Source organism: Saccopteryx leptura, chromosome 10 (assembly GCF_036850995.1).
Source record: "Saccopteryx leptura isolate mSacLep1 chromosome 10, mSacLep1_pri_phased_curated, whole genome shotgun sequence".
Taxonomy (NCBI): Eukaryota; Metazoa; Chordata; class Mammalia; order Chiroptera; family Emballonuridae; genus Saccopteryx; species Saccopteryx leptura.
This window is the reverse complement of record NC_089512.1, coordinates 2541123-2561479: the sequence shown is the minus strand read 5'-3', so window position 1 is coordinate 2561479 and position 20357 is coordinate 2541123. Positions and strand designations below refer to the sequence as shown.

Sequence of the window (20357 nt, the reverse complement as noted above, 5' to 3'; positions counted from 1 at the left end):
AGCCATGGCTGCAGGAAGGAAAGAGAGAGAGAGAGAAGGGGGAGAGGGAGGGAAGTGAAGCAGACGGTTGCTTCTCCGGTGTGCTCTGACCGGGGATCGAACCCAGAGTGTCAGTACACCGGGCTGACACTCTATCCACTGAGTCAACTGGCCAGAGTCTATTCGTCTATTTTTATTGAAATCTCTGCTCTGCTGGATATTAGCAATTCAGAGGCAGTCAGTCAACCCTCCCCTGGACCTAACCGCCACCCCGGTGAAATGCGGGTAAGAATGCCCATCCCATTAAAGTGCGGGTAAGAATGCCCACCCCAGGAGGGTTGTAGCCGTGATTAGAAATCGTGCATCCAAGACCCCAGACGGGCTGTGCAGGTTCAGCACTGTCAGTGTTAACATAAGATGCCTGATCGCAGATTCCCGAAGATGGCGAGGTGATCACTCGGGTGCCGAATCCTGAGGCTGACCCCCCCAAAATAAGAACATGCATTCTTGGCTCCTTCCGTCCGCTGCACGAATTCAAAGGGCAGTCTGGACTGACCGGAGATGCGTGGTCTTGCCCACGGTACCGAACAACTCCTCGGGTCACACGGCAGCAACATTGTCGCTGGAAGCCCGTAACGCGCCCTTACAGCCGACGGGTCAGAACCAGGACCCCCAGAGCCTGGCGCCGGAACAGCTGTCTAACGTGAGCCGCTCTGCCTGGCACGTGACGGCTTGTCTCCCGCGTGTTGACAGGCGGCAGTCCGGAAGGGCCGCTAAGCCGACTCCGGGGTCACCAAGCCCCTGCCTGTGAACTGGGGTCACCCCTTTGACGGACACTCTGGAAACAGCCATGGGAATGACAGATGTGGAAGGAAGTGCTTTTTCCTAAGACATTCCCGTTGCTCTGTGGGGAATTTATTCTGCAGAGAGACGCACACGGCTGGACACAGATAGTGTCCCCAGTGGCCAAGGCCCGTAGGTGACATGACGACGATGAGCAGGGTTCTAGCCCTGTGGCCGTGGCCGTGACCGTGGCCAGGATCGTGGCTGTGGCCGTGGCCGGGCTGGTGGCTGCAGGCCGCAGAGCTCTGGGCAGACCCACGAGGAGGACGGGCGTCTGAGGTTCATCCTCAAGGGCAGGAAGGATAGTTCGTGCCACCGTTTCCATGGCAAACACTCAGAGTCCTTTTCCAATCCGAGGAGCATCTTAACAGACACGTGCTCCCATCCGAGCGAGAGCTCTGGAAAGACGGGTAAGCACAGAGCGGCCTCTGGGGGGATGAGACGGAGAGGTTCCTCGGCTCTGACCGGGGACCCTTTCCCACCATTAACATGCAGGCTCACAGACGGGTAACCTTTACGGAAGAAAATAATTGCAAGTCCGAGGGGTTGTGAAGGCAAACTGAGACGGAAAGTTCAGGCGTTATCCAGGGAAATTAAACCACATTAACAGCCGGTCCTCATCAATCAAGGGCCTGGATCCCATGTCTGCAGGACCGGATTCTTTTTGTTTTCTTTTCAGTAAGAATGGATGATTGCCTTAACTCTTCCTTTCAACCAAGACTAGGGAGGTAGTACACGGACTCCGTCACACTACCAAATGGAAACTGCCCAGTGACAAACTGGACATTTGCTTTAACTCTTCAGTGAGAGGCAGAGGTTGTACAGTAACCAATATATATATATTTTTTAAGTGAGAGGAGAGGAGGCAGAAAGACTCCCACATGTGCCCCAACCTGGATCCACCTAGAAACCCCCATCTGGGGCCAATGTTCTGCCCATCTGGGGATGATGCTCAAGTACTGAGCTATTTGTAGCACCTGAGGCTGACTCCCTTGGACCAGTTGAACTGTCCTCAGCACCTGGGGCTGATGCTCGAACCAACTGAACCACTGGCTGTGGGAGGACGAGAGGGATAGGCGGGGGAGAGAGAAGGGGGGAGAGAAGCAGAGGGTGCTTCTCATGTGTGCCCTGAGAACTGAGCCCAGGGCTTCCACACATGGGGGGGGCTGATGCTCTACTCACTGAGCCAACCAGCCAGGGGTACAGTAACTGACTTTACAACTCTACAGGACAGAAGGACACGGAGCCTCAGGCACATGCCATGATGTGTCCACCATCCCCAGTGTGGTGCTGACTTGTGAGCCTTTGATCAAGACTTTGGAATAAAAAAATAATAATAAAGAGAAGAAGAAAGAGGAGAGAGGAGGCTGGGGGAGTGAGGGGGAGAGGAGAAGAGACAGACATATTATCAAAACTCACAAAGTCAGTCAGCTTAGAGCTTCAAGTTCCTGGGGTTCTGAGACAGCCCCTCCCGGTCTGGAGAGCCTCTCAGGACGACAACACAACGCTCTGAGACGGAAGACCTCTCGGCCAGCCTCCGTGCGCTAGCCGCAAACAGCGCCCCGCACTCACGACGGTCCTGCCCATGCTAACAACACGCACGCACAACACCCCAGCGTCTCGCCAGCGGCGTGAACAAGGTGGACGTCAGACACAGCAGAGAGAGCGGGAACGTGTGGAATGAAGGTCTCCCCTTCAGACCTCCCAGACGGGCGTCTGTCCCCACGGACTCCATTCCCAGCGTCAGCGTCTCCTATGCCGACGCCGCTCCCAACGGCCTCGGTCGCCCGCTCGGACGGCAGCCATCCTGACCGGTGGCAGCTCGGTCCCCTGCACGCGACCTCGGCTGAGCGGTGACCCGAGCCCTTCCCGCTTCTCCTCGGCGTGCCGGGCGCCTGTCTTCCCTGCGGACGCGTGTGGCTGGCTTGGCCCGTGCTCACCCTTCGGGGGCTCAGATCCACGTTCACCAGGAGACCGTGCTTCCCTCTGGGGTCGGAAGAGATCGTGCCTGCGTGCTCGGCCATCGTGACACTGTTCTCTCCTCCAGAGCGGCCGCTTCAGTCTGTCCTTGTGTGTACCCTAAGTATCGTCCGCATCGTTTCAGTCTCCCCGACCGGACACTCCGCGTCCCGGGGGAAGGCTGCATGACTGACTGCTGTTCTGACCCCCAGGACCTCACGTGGCCCTAGAACTCAGCAGCCCTCGTTACCTGAAGGCGAAGTGGACACAGGACGTGAATTCTAGGATTCCCCATTCCCATCTCTCTCCGCGGCCCTCCTCTGCTCAGAAGACCACGGCCGCCCCTGGCAGCCCGGGAGACCACAGGCGTGCAGGGAGCAACGGCCTCCACGTCGGACTCTTGAGTCCCCACTCGCTCCTCACGGCGACCATGAAGCTGCCCGCGGGACCATCACCCACGTCGGGACGGGTAGAATCTGGTTCCATCCGCTGCTCATCCTTCCACAAAGTCTGACGGCAACTCCGTGGACAAGCAGGTCCAACCAAAAAGTGGGAGGGCCCTCTTGAAACAGGAGGGACCCCAGAGGAACCGGCCGACGGAGGGCGTGCGGGAGTGTGGGCCTGCGTCCCTCTGATCTGGGAGACACCTCTCTCTTCCTCTGGGTGGTCAGACGTCCTCCTGAGGTGCCCACCCGCACCGTGGATCGGCCGCGTTCAAAGTCTGCCGGCATACGTGTTAAATCTCACCTAAATCAGTCCGTTCCTGGCAGACGTAACAGCAGCCAGCGCTGGTCCGAGGATCTGACCTGTGGCCCAGCCACGCCGACGCATAAACTCGGCCGTGACACCGGGCTGAAAAATCATCGACATGCCGCTCAGCACACCGGCTCTGCCAGAATGACAGACACACAGCCGAAAACACTTTCTCAACGACCTAACGAGATGCAACAGCATGTCCCTTCCGCAGGGAACACCGGGGTCGGACGGGCCGGGAACGGGCGTTTGGACCGGACATAAATCCCCTTTACCGCGGTTTATGGCCCGCAGTCAAAATCATTCTTTTTTTCCCTTTGTTTCAATTTGTGGCCAGGGTAACAAAAATCTATCCATCTCAATATTTTCTACATGCTTAGCAATGCTTAGAAGCCAATTTGCATGAAAAATATATTTACACAGTGAATTCCGAGTATTCAAATACATCCAGAATAATGACTATAGCATATAATTTACATACACAAATTACCAATCTACTCTAACTCTAAAAACTGTTTACACTCCTACGCCGATGTTGGCGTGAATTTTTTTTTTTTCTTTCCTGTCGAAATGGCTCTTAACATTTGGAATGCCTTCCCAGGCCCCTATAACTCATGGAGATTTGCCGCCCTAACCAGAAAATGTAGTTACGAAGGTGGTGTGTTCAAGCTTAGGCCTCTGAACAACCTGCTGGTCATTAAACATAAAGATTACTGCCTTAGCAAGGAGCCAAGCTGGTCAAAAGCGTCCCTTCACAGGTAGGCGTCTCAGGGGCCTGACGTGGGTCCTGTCACGTCCTGGCTGTGGAATTCACTCTCTCTGATGCCCTGTTTTCTTATCCAGCACGTAGGGGGTCCTCACAACACCCAGCTCACAGGATAGTCACGGGTTTAAATGAGATTATATAAACCAAACCATTTAGCAACTTGCCAGGCACATTGTAAGCGTCCCATTGGCATGATTCATTATGATGAACATTTCCTTAGAAAACCCCCAAAATATATATATATTTATTTCTCATAGCATGTGTCCAATGACTGCAACTCTTCCTATAAAGACGTTTCCATTATAACCAGAAGAATAAAAGATATCGGGGAAGCTAGTCTAAACAAACGATGACACGAGCCATACAGATTGACGGGCAGTAGGTCATAACACCGACGGGTGACGTGGGACACCTTAGGACTAAATTTCCTAAAATGCCTTCCAAAGACTATCCCACTCTCTCCGTGGTCTTAAAGCCTGCTGCATTTCATGTAATCATCTGGGAAGCCTTAAAAAAAACACTACATTTTCCAGAACCTTCCTCACCCCCGACCCAGGGAAGCACGTATTCTAAGGAGCGGTGGTGCTGAGGGGCGGCGGGCACTCGGTGTCTCCTGGGCAGTCCCTGCCCTGGGGTGGGGGTGGCTCCATAGTTGCTTCTGCCTGAATATCTGTGTCCCCCTCCTCCCCCCAAAAAATTCACAGGTTGAAAACGAACCCCCACTGTGGGGGTGAGGGGAGGCTGGGTCCCTGGGGGCGGTGAGGTCATGACAGCGGAACTCTTGCAAATATGCTGAGGGCTGTTATAATGAAGACCTCGGACCTGCCCTCCCCCTCCCCCTCCCCACGTGAGGACACAGCGAGAAGGTGGCCCTCGGTGGACCCGCCAGTGGGCCTCCGTGGACAGTGGGGCTCCCAGCACTCCGGTCTGGGCTTCCCAGCCTTCACGGCCGTGAGACACGGTTGTACACAAGCCACCCCACCATGGGAGTCCACCATACAGCCGCCCAAACCCACCAAGACGTTAGCCACATACACGCCAGAGACGCGCATTCCACAACGGACGTAAAGATTCAGGGCGCCCCCCGGTACGCAGACCTGGCCCCTACCCAGTTCCCTAAGCTCCCTTCCTCCTGAGAAGTGCTTTCACAGGGAACCCCACTGTGTCAGGGGAACTGGTGTCCGGAGGAAGATGCTGCAGTCGCCACACCGGGCTGAACCCCAGAATCACAGGAGAACCTTGTCAGATACAGTTTCCCGGCCCTCACGGCAGGGACTCTGTGGGCCCCTCCGGAGCGGGGCCGGCGTGAGGGAGTCACCTGTCAGTCCTGTGCACGTGCCCTCCCCCCACACCCACGGCAAGGGCGGGGACGGGTCCCCCTAACCGGCCCCAGGCTTCCGGCCACGCCTCTAACAGAAGGCGCCCGGCGTTGAGTGGTGACGACTCCATGTGACAATGTACTAGAACAGTGGTCCCCAACCTTTTTTGGGCCACGGACCGGTTTAATATCAGAACATATTTTCACTGACCGGCCATTAGGGTGGGACGGATAAATGTATCACGTGACCGAGACAAGCGTCAAGAGTGAGTCTTAGATCAGGGGTCCCCAAACTACGGCCCGCGGGCCACATGCGGCCCCCTTAGGCCATTTATCCGGCCCCCGCCGCACTTCTGGAAGGGCACCTCTTTCATTGGTGGTCAGTGAGAGGAGCATAGTTCCCATTGAAATATTGGTCAGTGTGTTGATTTAAATTTACTTGTTCTTTATTTTAAATATTCTATTTGTTCCCGTTTTGTTTTTTTACTTTAAAATAAGATATGTGCAGTGTGCATAGGGATTTGTTCATAGTTTTTTTATAGTACGGCCCTCCAACAGTCTGAAGGACAGTGAACTGGCCCCCTGTGTAAAAAGTTTGGGGACCCCTGCCCTAAAGGCTGATTAGTCACCTCGACAGGTAAGATGACATACTACTAGAGGTCCCTGATTTCAGCCTAAGCAAAAATGGCTCAAGACGTTCCACCACTATGGGCTTCAAGGAGAGCACGCGGGTCCGTGTTCCCAAGAAATGCAGACACGCCCCTGCAGTGACTCCCAGCACGGCTTTCCACGCAGGTGACCGTACGTTGCCCGAGTTCCCGAAAACTAAATGTAGTTCATCCACCCCTAGATTCTGATCACCCCTTGGCCAGGCTCTACTGTACCTATCTTTATTTATTTTATTTTTTTTTGGTGGGAGAGACGGAGAGAGTCAGAGAGAGGGACAGATAGGGACAGACAGACAGGAAGGGAGAGAGATGAGAAGCATCAATTCTTCGTTGCGTCACCTTAGTTGTCCATTGATTGCTTTCTCATATGTGCCTTGACCAAGGGGCTACAGCCAATCAAGGAACCCCTTGCTCAAGCCAGCGACCTTGAGCACAAGCTGGTGAGCCTTTTTTCAAACCAGATGAGCCCGCGCTCAAGCTGGCGACCTCGGGGTCTCGAACCCGGGTCCTCCGCATCCCAGTCTGACGCTCTATCCACTGCGCCCCCGCCTGGCCAGGCCCTACTGTACCTATCTTTAAATGTGTAGTTCTGGGTCCCCGACACCTAACTCAGCGTGTTGACTGTAAGCCTGACGCAGACCTGGGCCACACAGCAGGGAACCAGTGGGCTTGCTCCCTGAAGGATACGATGTCAGTCAGTCCCCATCAACCTCTAGAGGGAACAGACATCCCCTGAGAACGTGATGGTTCTGATACAGAACGTCTGGGGCAGGAGGCCAAGTCCCGCCGGTCTCACAAGCTCCCAGGACTTGCCAGTCTAAGGACCACGGCGACGTCAAGGTCTTGGGCCGGTTTCCTCCCGCAGTGACACTCTGGAAGTGCAGGCTGCAAACGCAGGTCCCCACCCGGAACAGACGGTCTTCGTCAGTGAGAAGGAAGGAACCTCACATCAGGGACCAACCACCAGCGCCAGTCATCCTCACGGAGAGACCCCGTGTTCTGTTGTTTGCAGGCGTCGGGGACACAGCCCCTGCCCCCGCCCATCACTCAGCCTGGTAATCCCGGCAGGGGAGGAGGGGAAAACCGTCCCTGTACCCGTTTCTGTCGTTCTCTCTAACACCTACAAGCCTGAGGGGACAGGACCGGCAGGATGTCCACCATCCTTCCCACTGAGAGTGTGCGTCTGGGACTTCCACAGATCACGAGGCCACAAGAATCACAAGAGGCCACAGGTCACAAGAATCACGTAGAAACCGCAGGACACGGTGCGTCCCGGCAATGATCTCACGGCAGAGCCCGCCAGCAGGAACGGCTAGAAGCCTGCAGTCAGGCCTCCACGGCAAAGTCACCCCTCAGATCCCACAAGGTGCCAATCAACAGCGGGGCTGTCTGTCAGGAATTCAGCGTCTGAGGCGTTCACGTGGAAGGTAGCAGGGGGCGGCGGGGGGGCTGTGTATCACAACGGAAAGCAGCAAACGAGTTCTCGCCGTAGGTGTCGGACATATGGGGAGAAACCAAAGCAGTGAAGGCACCGTGTGGCGAGGTGAAGTGACGAACCGTCAACACGGCACGGTGTGATGTCCCCGTCAGCCGGATCCCACAGACGGCGAACATTCACGCACGGAGGACGGGGAGGGACATTCAGAACAAACTCACTGACACGGCGGCGTTCTTCACACGCCGTCCGATCACGCGGGAAGTCAACGGACACGAACCTGCTTCCCTCTCCATCTGTCAACCTCCCTGGGCGTGTGCAGAGCAGTGACCCCGCTGTCACCACCGCCGCCGTGCTGGTGAAGGTGTGAGCCGCAGGGCACCCGGGAGGAGACGCCTCTCTCCCAGCCCAGCGGGCGCCTCCCCGCTCTGTGGGCATCACAGACGTAACACGGTGGACATCGTCTCCAACACTGCAATCGGTGCCGACTGATAGCAAGTGGACACCCTGGGTCCCTGCCTGTCTCATGGGAGCGCCCACCCCTTCCCTGACCCCACAGCCTGGCGGGAGGGGCTGCCACACAGGAGGGGACAGAGAGGAGAAGTCATCATTTCCTCTTGTTATTAAGGAAGACTCTTGACCGTGGCCGGGCAGTGCAGTTGGTTAGAGGCGTCATCTACTGCCCCCAGGTTGTGGGTTTGAACCCCAGGCAGGGCACGTACAGGAATCAGCCAGGGAGTGCACACGTACGTAAGCAGGGCAACAACGTAATATTTCTCTCTCTTCCTCTCTGTCTAAAATCAACCAGTGATTTATTTTTTAAAGTACGGCTCTTGACCGTGGCTGGAACCACGTCTCCGAACGAAAACCTCAGAGAGCACTTGACCACACCTGGGTTCTGACCCAGGGGCTCCCTGATCGTCAACCCTAAGACAACACCCTCCACGTCCCTCTGCCGCCAGCCGTGCAGGGAGGAGGCTGCACCGCCCCACAGGTGACGTCACTCTGTGGGCATGACGGGGGTGACATCACAGATGTCATCGAGCGCACGATGAGTGAAGGTCTGGAGAGGAGCCCGTCTGCGGGTACAAGCAGAACTGACTCACTGCCGTCGGCACCACCCCCAGGGACAAGTCTGTCGCTGAGAGAGGGTACCAGCGTGGTCTAACCCAGGGGTCCCCAAACTTTTTACACAGGGGGCCAGTTCACTGTCCCTCAGACCATTGGAGGGCTCCCACATACAGTGCTCCTCTCACTGACCACCAATGAAAGAGGTGCCCCTTCTGGAAGTGCGGCGGGAGCTGGATAAATGGCCTTAGGGGGCCAAATTGCGGCCCGCGGGCCGTAGTTTGGGGACGCCTGGCACCGGCAGGTCCAGTCAGAGCCGGGGTCTCCTGTGCACCCAGCCTTCCGTCTCGGACGTCACAGATCACCGCGTTCCACCTGTGCAGATGGACTCCTGGCCGAGAGCGTGGGACTCGTGGTTTTAAGGAATACATTGAATTACGTTCCTTTTCTTAAGAGTCAGCCTTCGTCTACTGACGCAAGGGGCTCCATTAGAAGAAAAGGACTAAAATTGGTGGAAGCTCATTCACTCATAAGAACAAAAACCGCCCTGGCCAGTTTGCTCAGTGGTAGAGCGTCGGCCTGGTGTGCAGAAGTCCCGGGTTTGATTCCCGGCCAGGGCACACAGGAGAAGTGCCCATCTGCTTCTCCATCCCTCCCCCTCTCCTTCCTCTCTGTCTCTCTCTTCCCTTCCTGCAGCCGAGGCTCCACTGGAGCAAAAAGATGGCCTGGGCGCTGAGGATGGCTCTGTGGCCTCTGCCTCAGGTGCTAGAATGGCTCTGGTCACAACAGAGGGACACCCCAGATGGGCAGATCATTGCCCCCTGGTGGGCATGCCGGGTGGATCCCTGTCCGGCACATGCGGGAGTTTGTCTGACTGCCTCTCTGCTTCTCACTTCAGAAAAAAATACAAAAAAAGAAAAAGAAAAAAAGACCGCTGCTTTGAGTAACAGTACTTTTTTTTTTAAAGCACTCATCTCCGTTACAGCCCATAACATGGACGACAACATCCTGGCAAGCTGCTGCTTAATAAAGGAACCGAGTCGCGTCCGTGGACGGGAAGAATCCACAACAAGCCGCATTCCCACATGCACACACGCCGCCTGGCCCGTCCCTCCTGTTGCGGGGTCCCTCCTGTCGCGGGGTCCCTCAGGAGGAAAAGAGAGCAGGGGATGTATGAGGAACGGTACATCGGACACTAGGAACTGGCGGAAAGCCCTCACAATGCGCTGAACAGAGAGGCATGTGTGTGTCCGGCAAAGACTGCATTCTCAGGGGACAGCCTTTTGGGTGACACTTACTGCAAAAACCAGTGGGACCCCCATCCTTCCACCGCCGTCAGACAGAATGCTCCGCAGACGTGACTGTGCCGCAGAGCACGCCACCCACCGGGACGGGCGGTGCAGGAAGCAGGTGTGGGGGCTCGCTCGTCTGCACTTCGCATGATCAGGGCGTGAGCGCATGGCAGTGCCACGTGTGTGTGGTCTATGTAAGGTGACGGGTGCCTGCCCTCGGGGGGCGGATGATGGACTGCCTGCCCGGCCTCTGTGAGGCGCCATGACTGCTGTTCGTCTGCCCGAGACTCAGTTTCCCCTCCTGTGTGCCGTCCCGTCCGCCGTCGGGAGACTCTGTTAAACGGGAACGGCCCGGCCTTTTCCGGCCTCGCAGTGTCTCGACCGTCCGCCCGAACCCAACGCGGACCTGCCTGGCCTCGGCCACCAGCAGGACAGGTGGCCCACGCCAGCGAAGCAGGACGGTCCCCCTCGCCCGCCGTCCCTGCGTCAGGATGGTGACAATGGGTCGGAAACGTCACGTGACTCTTCTCTCACTGAAAGGGGGGGGTGCTTCAGCGCTCCACTCGGAATCTGTTCACACGACGAAACGGTTTCGGAGCCGTGTACTTGACTTTCCCGGTTCACAGAGGGCCCCCGTCCCGTCTCATGCTAGCTGTGTGCACGGATCCATCGGGCGTTCCCATGAGCTGTGTTCTGTGTGAACCACAAAGACGGCTGCACGGGGCCAGCCTGCCGAGGTGGGGAGACGCCAGGCACGCACCCCACGCCCTGAGGTTGGCGCCCACGCTCACTGCGCCGCGATGCGGGAGGCCCCACCGAACCCACCACCACCACGGACTTCACAGACGGCCAGGGGAGGGCTGGCCGACCACACGCTCAAGCTCACACAGCCAGTCAGGGGCCCAGGCGCCAGCTCAAGCCGTTCTGCTGTGCGTGTCAGGGTGAACCCCCGTTTCCTGGAGAGAAATCAGATTCCCCACCTGTTTCCAGGGGAAAGAAATATCATTTACTTAAAAAAAAAAATCCACTGTTCAGTGAAAGACAAACCTCTATTTATAATTACTTAGAGCCAAGTATTCGAGATGACCGTTTGCACTCTTAACTTTTCCTAGGAATTAGACATGGGACGTAAGTGAACCTCACCTCTTTGAGGGTGTCATTCCCCTAATTCAATACAGCGAACGCGCTCCTTGGACTGCCGATTAATCCGCTAATCTGCGAGGGGTCTCGGATCAAAAGCTACCTAATAGCTTATCAAATGAGTCGCTCTAAAGACAAAACTATTCCTGGTTACACAATTGCAGACGAGCTCTCCCCAACACGGAGGACGATACGAATTTGCATACAGCGCCAGGGACGGCCGTGTGCCCAGACCCCAGCCTCGCGTAGCTGGGGACTTGAGCCACGCTGCATTTTTGTTTGACGGTCTCCTCCTCGCTGAACCCGTCCCAGCACAACTCACGTGTGACCCCTGTGCTCACCAGAACGTCCCGTGAGAGGTCCATAGGGCCCAGGCAGCGTGGACGGCAGCGTGGACGGCCAAGGCTTTCTGTGGACAGAGAGAGGTGCAGGGGACACACTACTTCTACACACAGCAGTTCAGCCCAGAGGCGGGGAGGACATTTTACTACGGGTGACAAGAAAGGGGACTGGCGTGCGCCTCGTTTTAAACCTCGAGGTCATCATCGGAATCGGCAGGACTTCCATACCCTGCACCCCTGCATCCTGTGAAGCTGACTTCCTTCCCAGAACTGCACTTTTATGACATTCCTAGTGAAAAAAAAATAGGCATTCTAACACACGAGAAATATTTTCTTTCCAAACCATGAGAATCGCCGGCTTTCTGTGTTTTAATTAGGAAAAAATAAAATAAAATAAAACCTTGTGGAAAAAGAAACTAATCTTAACAGCCAAGTCCTGCTTTCTCAAGTATTAAACACTAAAATACACACACACACACACACACTTTTTTTTTTTTCTTTTTTCATTTTTCTGAAGCTGGAAACAGGGAGGCAGTCAGACAGACTCCCGCATGCGCCCGACCGGGATCCACCCGGCACGCCCACCAGGGGGCGACGTTCTGCCCACCAGGGGGGCGATGCTCTGCCCATCCTGGGCGTCGCCATGTTGCGACCAGAGCCACTCTAGCGCCTGAGGCAGAGGCCACAGAGCCATCCCCAGCGCCCGGGCCATCTTTGCTCCAATGGAGCCTTGGCTGCGGGAGGGGAAGAGAGAGACAGAGAGGAAGGAGAGGGGGAGGGGTGGAGAAGCAGATGGGCGCTTCTCCTGTGTGCCCTGGCCGGGAATCGAACCCGGGTCCTCCGCACCACACACACACACACTTTTTAAGTATTTATCAGTGTCACTGACTTGCAGGTCCCACTTACCACCCTTTCCTCGGATAGCGTTAATGCTCTGGGAACACGTATTTTGGGCGCCTGCCCCGTTTCAGGCAAGAGTCACTGTGATGATATCAACAGCGTCTGTCCAGGAAAAGGCTGCTTGCCCGACGCTCACGGGATCGGGGCGCAGTACTGAGCACTTTGTGTGCGGGGGAGGGGGGGACTCCTGGTCTCCACAAAATCCCCCTGCGTTCAGATGCCACCCAACCAGATGCACGCGCCCGGCAGCCGATCAACGAGGGATTTAATTCATTGCGTCTTTGAACGATCTGAACAACCGCACGAAATGCTCACCGTCCGGTTGCACAGCTGATCGTGCTGAGACCCGGAGGCGGCGTGGGGCTGGCCAGCTCGCACAACGAACAGCTGCTGCCAGTCGAATGCAGAGCTGGTGAGACGCCCGGCGGACTTCCAACCTCAGGCTCTCTCTCCCCCCACGGTCCCAAGGAACTCACCCAGTCCTGAGTGACCCGGGCGATGACTTACACTACAGAGGAGTGGGCAGTCCAGTTGTCTTGTCCTTTTATTTATTTATTTTGTTATTCATTTTAGAAAGGAGAGAGAGAGGGGGAGAGAGAGAGAGGAGAGAGACAGAGAGAGAAGGGGGGGAGGAGCAGGAAGCATCAACTCCCATATGTGCCTTGACCAGGCAAGCCCAGGGTTTTGAACCGGTGACCTCAGCATTTCCAGGTCGACACTTTATCCACTGCGCCACCACAGGTCAGGCTAAGAGAGTAAGGAAGAAAGAGAGACAGGAACATAGATCTGGTCCTGTATATGCCCTGACCTGGCATTGAACTGGCAACCTCTGCTCTTGAGGACGCTGTTCTAACCAATAGAGCAGCCACCCAGCCAGGGCTCATCCCTTCGTCTTGTCCTAATCTGCCCAGGACTCTCCAGGTCTACACACTCCCTGCCCGGCCCCCTGGGGCCCCCTCCATCTCGGGAAAAGGAGTGAAGGTGGTCGCCTGCAAGGCAGGGAGGGGAGTCGGGGCTCTGCTCTCTGCCCGCAGGACGGCAGGACGGAGGCTGGCGGCAGCAGGGGACCAACGTCCTGCTCGCCTCCCTCCTCGATGACAGGAGCTGGCTCAGGGCCACCATAGAGCCCATGGGAGCTGTGGGGAGGCATCTCGGGTCCTCGCAGCTTCTCCCTGGGCTCAGAGCCCGTGCTGGGGGGCCATCCCTGGTCACTGTGGACGGGGACAGGCCTCTTCCTCAAGCAGGGGAGCGGCCGCCTAAAGAACGGGACAGACCAGACGAGGGACTGTCACTCGGCACTGAAAAGTTACGAGCCACACGGTGAAGCCCCGTGGAGGAGGCGCGCACCCGCGTTGCCCGGTGAGAGAAGCCCATCCGAAAAGGGCGCCCGCACCCTGTGGGGTCCCAGCTGGGGGACAATCTGGAAAAGGAACAGCTATGGAGACAGTCACAGAGTCAGCACCGCCCGGGGTGCATGGGGGGGCAGAGGGAGGACAAGGACATTCCGGGCAGCGGACACACACCGCACGATACCAGGACGACGGCTTCATGGCCCCAAGCCCGCGTTCCTCCTCTCTGCAACACGGGTGGTGCCTGTGGGAGCGCTCAGAGGAGCACTTCTGAGGGAGCACCACGTAGGTATTGGTGCCCCCACCACCTTCCATCTGCCCGGCTTTTCCACCAGGGAAAGGGGTAGGGGGAGTCGGGGGAGCACGGGAACAGTGGGCCAGAGGACGGGGTTCCCCCAACCTTTCCTCTTCTGCAAACACAGCTCCACCCTGCCCCCAGCTTCCCTCGGGGTGCGGTCTGGCCAACAGGATGAAAGCTAATGCGATCTGTACGACTCCCAGGTCTGGGCACTGACCGTCGGCAAGTCCTTCCCCCTCCGATGGCCCGGCCAGGGGTCGGGTGGTGGGAGACGACGCGGGGACCCCCGGGGGGACTGCAGGTGCACAGAACGGAGGAAGGGCTGGGTCTCGGACCGCACTGGGGAAGAGAGCTGCGGGCATCGCCCACATGGGGCGGTACGTGACATAAACTTGTTTCTCATCTGAGTCTGCCCGCTTTCCGGATTCGTCTCTCACAGCTGTTCACCTGCCCGATCCGACATCGCCGAGCTGAGTGCCTGCGCTGTCCTGGTTAAACCCCCTCCCGCGAGGCCCTGACTGACGTGGGTGTTAGCCCAGGGGGACAGCGAGGGCCAGGGGCGCTCACGGGAGTGGTGGGACCCTCTCGTCCACCATCATGAATGTGGCCAGTGGCAGGGCCCCAGCCGGGTCCCAGGTGACGGGCTCCAGGCACGTGACCTCTGCCCTCCCCTCCTCGTCCATTCACTCCGGGCGTCTCCCCTTCTGACCGCTGCGGCCTTCAGTCTTTCAATATAAAAACTTCATTTTCTTTTTCATCTGTCCTTCCCATCGGGACCGCTGGGATGACCGCTGGGATGACCCCTGGGTCACATTCATCTCTTAGCCTCGCCCCCCCCCCCCGGACAAAGGAGCCCAGAGCTGCAGAACCAGTGCGGCTGGCTGACCCACTGGGCGCTGGACACAGGCTCCGGCTGTGCGGCGTCTGAACGCAGAGTCGGGGGTGACGGACCCCAGAGCCAGCGATACCGAGGAGGGAAAAGCATCCGAAACCGTCAGCGAGCTTCAGGGTGGAGGCGGCCCCCCCACCCCCGCTGCCACCACCAGGGACCCCCCCCCGGGGGGGGGGGGACTGTGCACACTGGTCCACGAGAATTCAGAAATAACGTTTGCTTTCTTTACCCTTCAGCTTCCTGTTGTGTTTTAGAAGTCATCTCCCAACATAACGGTATATGTGCATCATTTATAAACAATACTGATATATGGTCAAATTCTTCTTCGGATGGTATATAATCTATCAAAGGAAAAAAATAAAATAAAGACCGATAAGGCTAGGGAACAAAGTGGGTCTCCGTCAGCACCATGCGATGGGAAATAAACCCACAGAACTCCCCTCCTCGGTGTACACAGACTTCCCGTCTCCACAGGAAAGAGCCTTACTCGGTCCAGATGATACAAGAGTGGGTCTCCACAGAAGGTTAGAGGCCTCAGATCAAAGGAGAGACGGAGGCTTCTAACACGAGGCAGCACACCCAGCGAGTGAAGCGCAGTGTCAGACTCACTGGGCGGCGAAGTTGGAGCCAGAAGGCCGGGCGGGGTGGAAGTTCTGCTGAGAAGCTCCATTATTCGGGTTAGCTTCGCTTTTTAAGGCCTAAGTGGAGGGAACAGACGTCCTGTGTACCTTCCAGGGGAAAACTTCTAGCCGAAGTGCTCAGCGTTCAGTAAAATCAGCTGGGTGGTGGCGAATCCCATGTCATCCCTGAGGCCTGCTCTCTGTCAGGTCTCCTGACCCACCAACCTGAAACCACTGACTCCGGGAGACGGTGTGTGTGTGTGTGCGTGGGGGGGACTGACGGGGGAGGGGGTGCGGGGACGGACAGGGACACGTGTCCACCTTCCCCACACCCCTACCCCCCCCCCTTGTCCGTGAAGGCTGCAGCAGATGAGCAATCTGCTCCGGCTGCAACTTCCCCGGGGCTCTGCCCGCCCCTTAAAGGACAAGTGATTCCTCACACCATCTCAGCCCCTCCCTTTAAAAAGGTAGGTTTTCCCAAGCCTGGCCCCCACCTGGCGGGGCGTGGAGTGCAGAACTGCCCAGTTGACTACGCGTGTCCCTCCCCAAGCAAGGCCAGGTGAAGCCGGTTTAAGCAAATCAATAGCCCTCGCTCCAGGCGGCAAAAACAATACCGCCAAGAACGTGTTTCTGATCCCGAGTAATTTTTACACACACCCGCGACCCATCGTGAGATGCGCACCACTCCCGGCTGGGAAAAATAAATACAGTCACGGGGAAAAGGTGAATCTTTTCCTGAACGCCACGTTCATCTCCTCCCACCACCTGGACAAGGGGTCAGAACCAACTTGCAGGATCAGCCCCGCAGAGACGCCCCTGTGTGGAGACGCCTGGTGGAGGGAGACCCCGCGGCCCCCGTGCTCCCCTCCCTCCCCAAGGGCCGTCCACCTGCCCCCTCCGAGGCGCACCCCCACACACACACACAGGCCATGGAATTTTTTTAGGACCTACCCAGCTCCCATCACAGCAAATGACAGGAGCCTCCCGAGAAATGCAGACACGCTGTTCTGACAAGCTTGTCCCCGCCCCAGGTTGATTCCAGCAGAAAACTAGAGAAAGTTCCGAGAGCCTTGATCCTCCTCAGCCCCTCCCTGCAAACGGACCCCCCCACCCCGCACCGCCCAGACCTCCCTGCACGCAGACCCCACCCCCATCCTAGGGGTCCTCACCCCGACTCGCCCTGCACTCTCTCCGCTGCCTTCGCGCGGCAGATGCCCAGACCCCAGCGGCCAGCAGCGGCCCCAGCCTCCGGCGGCCCGAAGGCGCCTAGGCGCACGGACTGCGCTGAGCTGCCTAGTTTCCAGGCACTGGACACCCCGAGTGGCTCAGGGAGCCCCAGCGCCCGCTTCCTGCGACCCCCGCCCCGGTCCATACCTGTCACAACCGGAAAACACAGACACGAAGCACGGAGGGACCACGCGCACGGGGCCCGCGCCTTCCCCTCCTCGAGCGCCCGGGGCTGGGCGTCCAGCCAGGAGACTGGCGCGTCCGCGGAGTCGGGGTCGGGGTCGCCAGAGGAGCGCGGGAAGCCCCCACCTCCAGAAGAAAATGCAAATGACCCCCATCTCCCTCCGCAGAGCGGGTCGCAGGGACACGCCACGGAGCGGGGACGCAGCGGGTGGCCGGCACGCAGGGCTCCTCCAAAGCCGCGTGCTCCGACACCGCTGTCCCCACGGCTCCTGCCTTCGTCCCAAGTCCCGGGCACCGCAGCCCAAGTTCGCCGCCCGCACCCCAGCGGCGCGCCAGCCAAGCGGAGCCGGTACCTACAGGGTGCCGCCGGGAATAAGCCGCGCCCGGGTGCAGGGGGCGCAGCCTGGCCCGGTCGGGGGCCGATCCCGAGGTCCCCGCAGCAGGATGTGCTGCGCTCCCGCTGTGACGGCGCCTCGCAGCGCAACAAACTTACTTCCTGCCGGAGGAGCAGGGTGGCCGCGGGGTGACGGCGACGGCGCCCGGCCTCCTCCCGGGTTCGGGTTCAGGTCCGGCCGGCGGTCCCGGAGCCCAGGAAGCCAGTCAGTACCCGCCGCCCCCAGGACCATGCCCTGTCCCCAAACCCCAGGGCCGGCCGGCAGCTCGCGCCCCACTCACCTCAGCACCTGCGCGTGGCGCCGCCACAGCCCCAGCGCGGGCACAGTCCGTGGGCCGGCGGGGAGGTGAGCGCTGCCCACTTGCCACCAATCCGGGTGGAACCCGGGGCTCCGTGTGGGGCCGCACTCCCTCCTCCTTGCGCTCTCGGCGGTTCCGAAAACCCGGAGCAGCGTCTCGGGCTGCCGGTTCCTTGTACTGGAGGAGGGGCGCGCGGAGGGGAGGTGCGAGGAAGGAAGGGGAAGGGAGGGGAGGCGCGCGCAGGGGAGGCGCTCACGAAGGGGGACTGGCGCGCGCAGGGCAGGGGAGCGCGCGGAGGAGCGGGGAGCGCGCCGGAGGGAAAGGGGCGCGCGCAGGGGAAAGGACGCGGGAGCGCGCGAAAGAAAGGGGGGCGCGCGGAGGAGGAGGGCGCGCGAGGGCCTCGGCCTGCGCGCACCGGGCTGAGCATGCTCGCTGCGCGGGCCGGGAGGAGGCGGCCTCACACCTGCCACCCCTGCCCCGGTGAGAGCCCCCCCCCAGGCCCGGTGCGCAGAACCCGGGAAGGCGCCCGGCCTGAGCCCCAGGTACCCGAAGACAATCTACCGGGTTCCCAAGCCGGGCGTAGACTAGTGCTGTTTAGCGACTGGGAAGATGCCGGGGCAAAGCCGCCTTCCTCTGCAACCTGCGCATCGGAGCCCAGGGAGGCGCGGCAGGCCGGCGTCCTGAATCCTCGGGCCTCCGGGAGGCGCGGGCTCGGGAGGGTCTCTAAGGTGCCCTGGCCTGGGGAACCACAGGCTCTGCTTTAGGGCTGACAACTGTGGAGACTGGAGGGCGAAGGGTGGAGGGATGCCACTGGACTTGGGACTCCGGGAGAGGGGGCTTGGGGAAGGTTTGTCCTTAGGCGGAGGACACTGGCCGGACAGGCGGCGTTCCTGACAGGCAGTCTTACCGTACCTGGGGCCGGCAGCTGGATGGGGCACCACCGAGGGCACTGTCGCGAAGAATTGGGGCCAGGGTCCGTTTGCCGTGTGTACGCGCGTAAGGAAAGCTTTGTCGTTCAGAAGCATGTGCTCTGGCCAGTGAGGCTGCTGTGGTCCTTGTACAGTGTGAATCGACTGTCCGCCCGCAGAAATGGCTCTCTTCACCCCAGTTCCCATCCTCAGGGTGGCCAGAGAGATGGAGGGCTGCAATCTTCACCCACCCCGTGCTAGGAGCTGGTCTGCGGGGAGCTCCCGGTCCCTGCCCCGCCCCCCACTCCGACACCCCCCCCCCCAGGCCGCGGGCTCCCGGTGCAAGCGGATCCCGGGGACCCTGCTGACCAGCTGGTGGCCCAGCGCCCCGGGCCTTCAGTTCCATGCGCACAGCTTCTGACCCTGTTCACGACCCCGCAGAGCTACCCTGTCATCTCCGTTGTGCAGAAAAGGTGATAACCGAAAAACTATGTTTAAACTACTTTAGCAAGCAAACAAACACACCCCACTCCCACAAATATACGCAGCCGCCTGGTTAATTCACAGTGTTTCCTGTATTGCTGGAGGTTTGTTTTTTTTTAATTCCTATTCAGGAAGTGGCACATTCGGACGGACTTGGTGGTTGGTAGGTGGTGTTGCGGTCACATTTTTTACCCCTCGATATCCTTCCTTTTCCTGCTGGGATTTATGCTAGGGAAGGGAACTCTTATTGGATTTCCCCCCTGATTTCTTGACTGACTCACCTTGGAGAGAGATCTCAAGCTCCCGCCACGCCCTGTGAGGTGAGGTGCGCTTCACACACACAAGCACTTGTGCACAACTGGAATGTTGGGAACACCGTTGTTTTCCGTGGTGAGTAACTAGTCAAGGTGAACTGCCTCCACTCACTGTGAAGGCTTCTGTTTTTCTGTCAGACTAGGCCTTAGAATGTAATGTTTGTGCGATTATTTTTCTTCACTGAGTCAACTAAAAATAAAAATGCATGATTTGCAGTAAAAATATGTAAACCCCCCCCCCCCAAAAAAAAAGAAAGGCTGCCCAGAACCTCTCCAGAAAAAGAAATTTCTTCCTATATACCTGCATACTCTTAACATATTCAGGTAAAAAAAATATAGACTCAAAATGGTATCATTTCAAAGAATAAACTGGGCTGTCACATTCTCCCAAAGAGACTGCAAATGGAAGTAATTTTCAAAGTGTTATGAAGATTTCGGTCCAAGCCCCCTGACGGTGTTTCTAAATTCAAAGTTTAATATTTTGCCTCAGTTCTTCCCTTGAGCCCCCTCCTCCCCTTCCGTGTCTACTGCAGGCCAGGGGCGTGTCCTAGCAGGTGCCCCCTCCCCTCCCGTGTCTACTGCAGGCCAGGGGCGGGTTCTAGCAGGTGCCCCCGCCCCTTCCGTGTCTACTGCAGGCCAGGGGCGTGTCCTAGCAGGTGCCCCCTCCCCTCCCGTGTCTACTGCAGGCCAGGGGCGTGTCCTAGCAGGTGCCCCCTCCCCTCCCGTGTCTACTGCAGGCCAGGGGCGTGTCCTAGCAGGTGCCCCCGCCCCTTCCGTGTCTACTGCAGGCCAGGGGCGGGTTCTAGCAGGTGCCCCCGCCCCTTCCGTGTCTACTGCAGGCCAGGGGCGTGTCCTAGCAGGTGCCCCCTCCCCTCCCGTGTCTACTGCAGGCCAGGGGCGGGTTCTAGCAGGTGCCCCCTCCCCTTCC

General features: G+C 58.4%; 1 protein-coding gene across 2 annotated transcripts in view; it reads right to left on the bottom strand.

Moving 5' to 3' along the window:
• Positions 1-17842, bottom strand: part of LOC136382110 (contactin-4) — an 813951-nt gene extending 796109 nt beyond the window's left edge. For both annotated transcript variants that reach the window (XM_066351018.1, XM_066351022.1), the window contains exon 1: positions 17707-17842. The gene's annotated coding sequence lies outside the window, so the exon portion shown is untranslated. The remainder of the gene's footprint in view (positions 1-17706) is intronic.
• Between the last annotated feature and the right edge of the window lie 2515 nt (positions 17843-20357).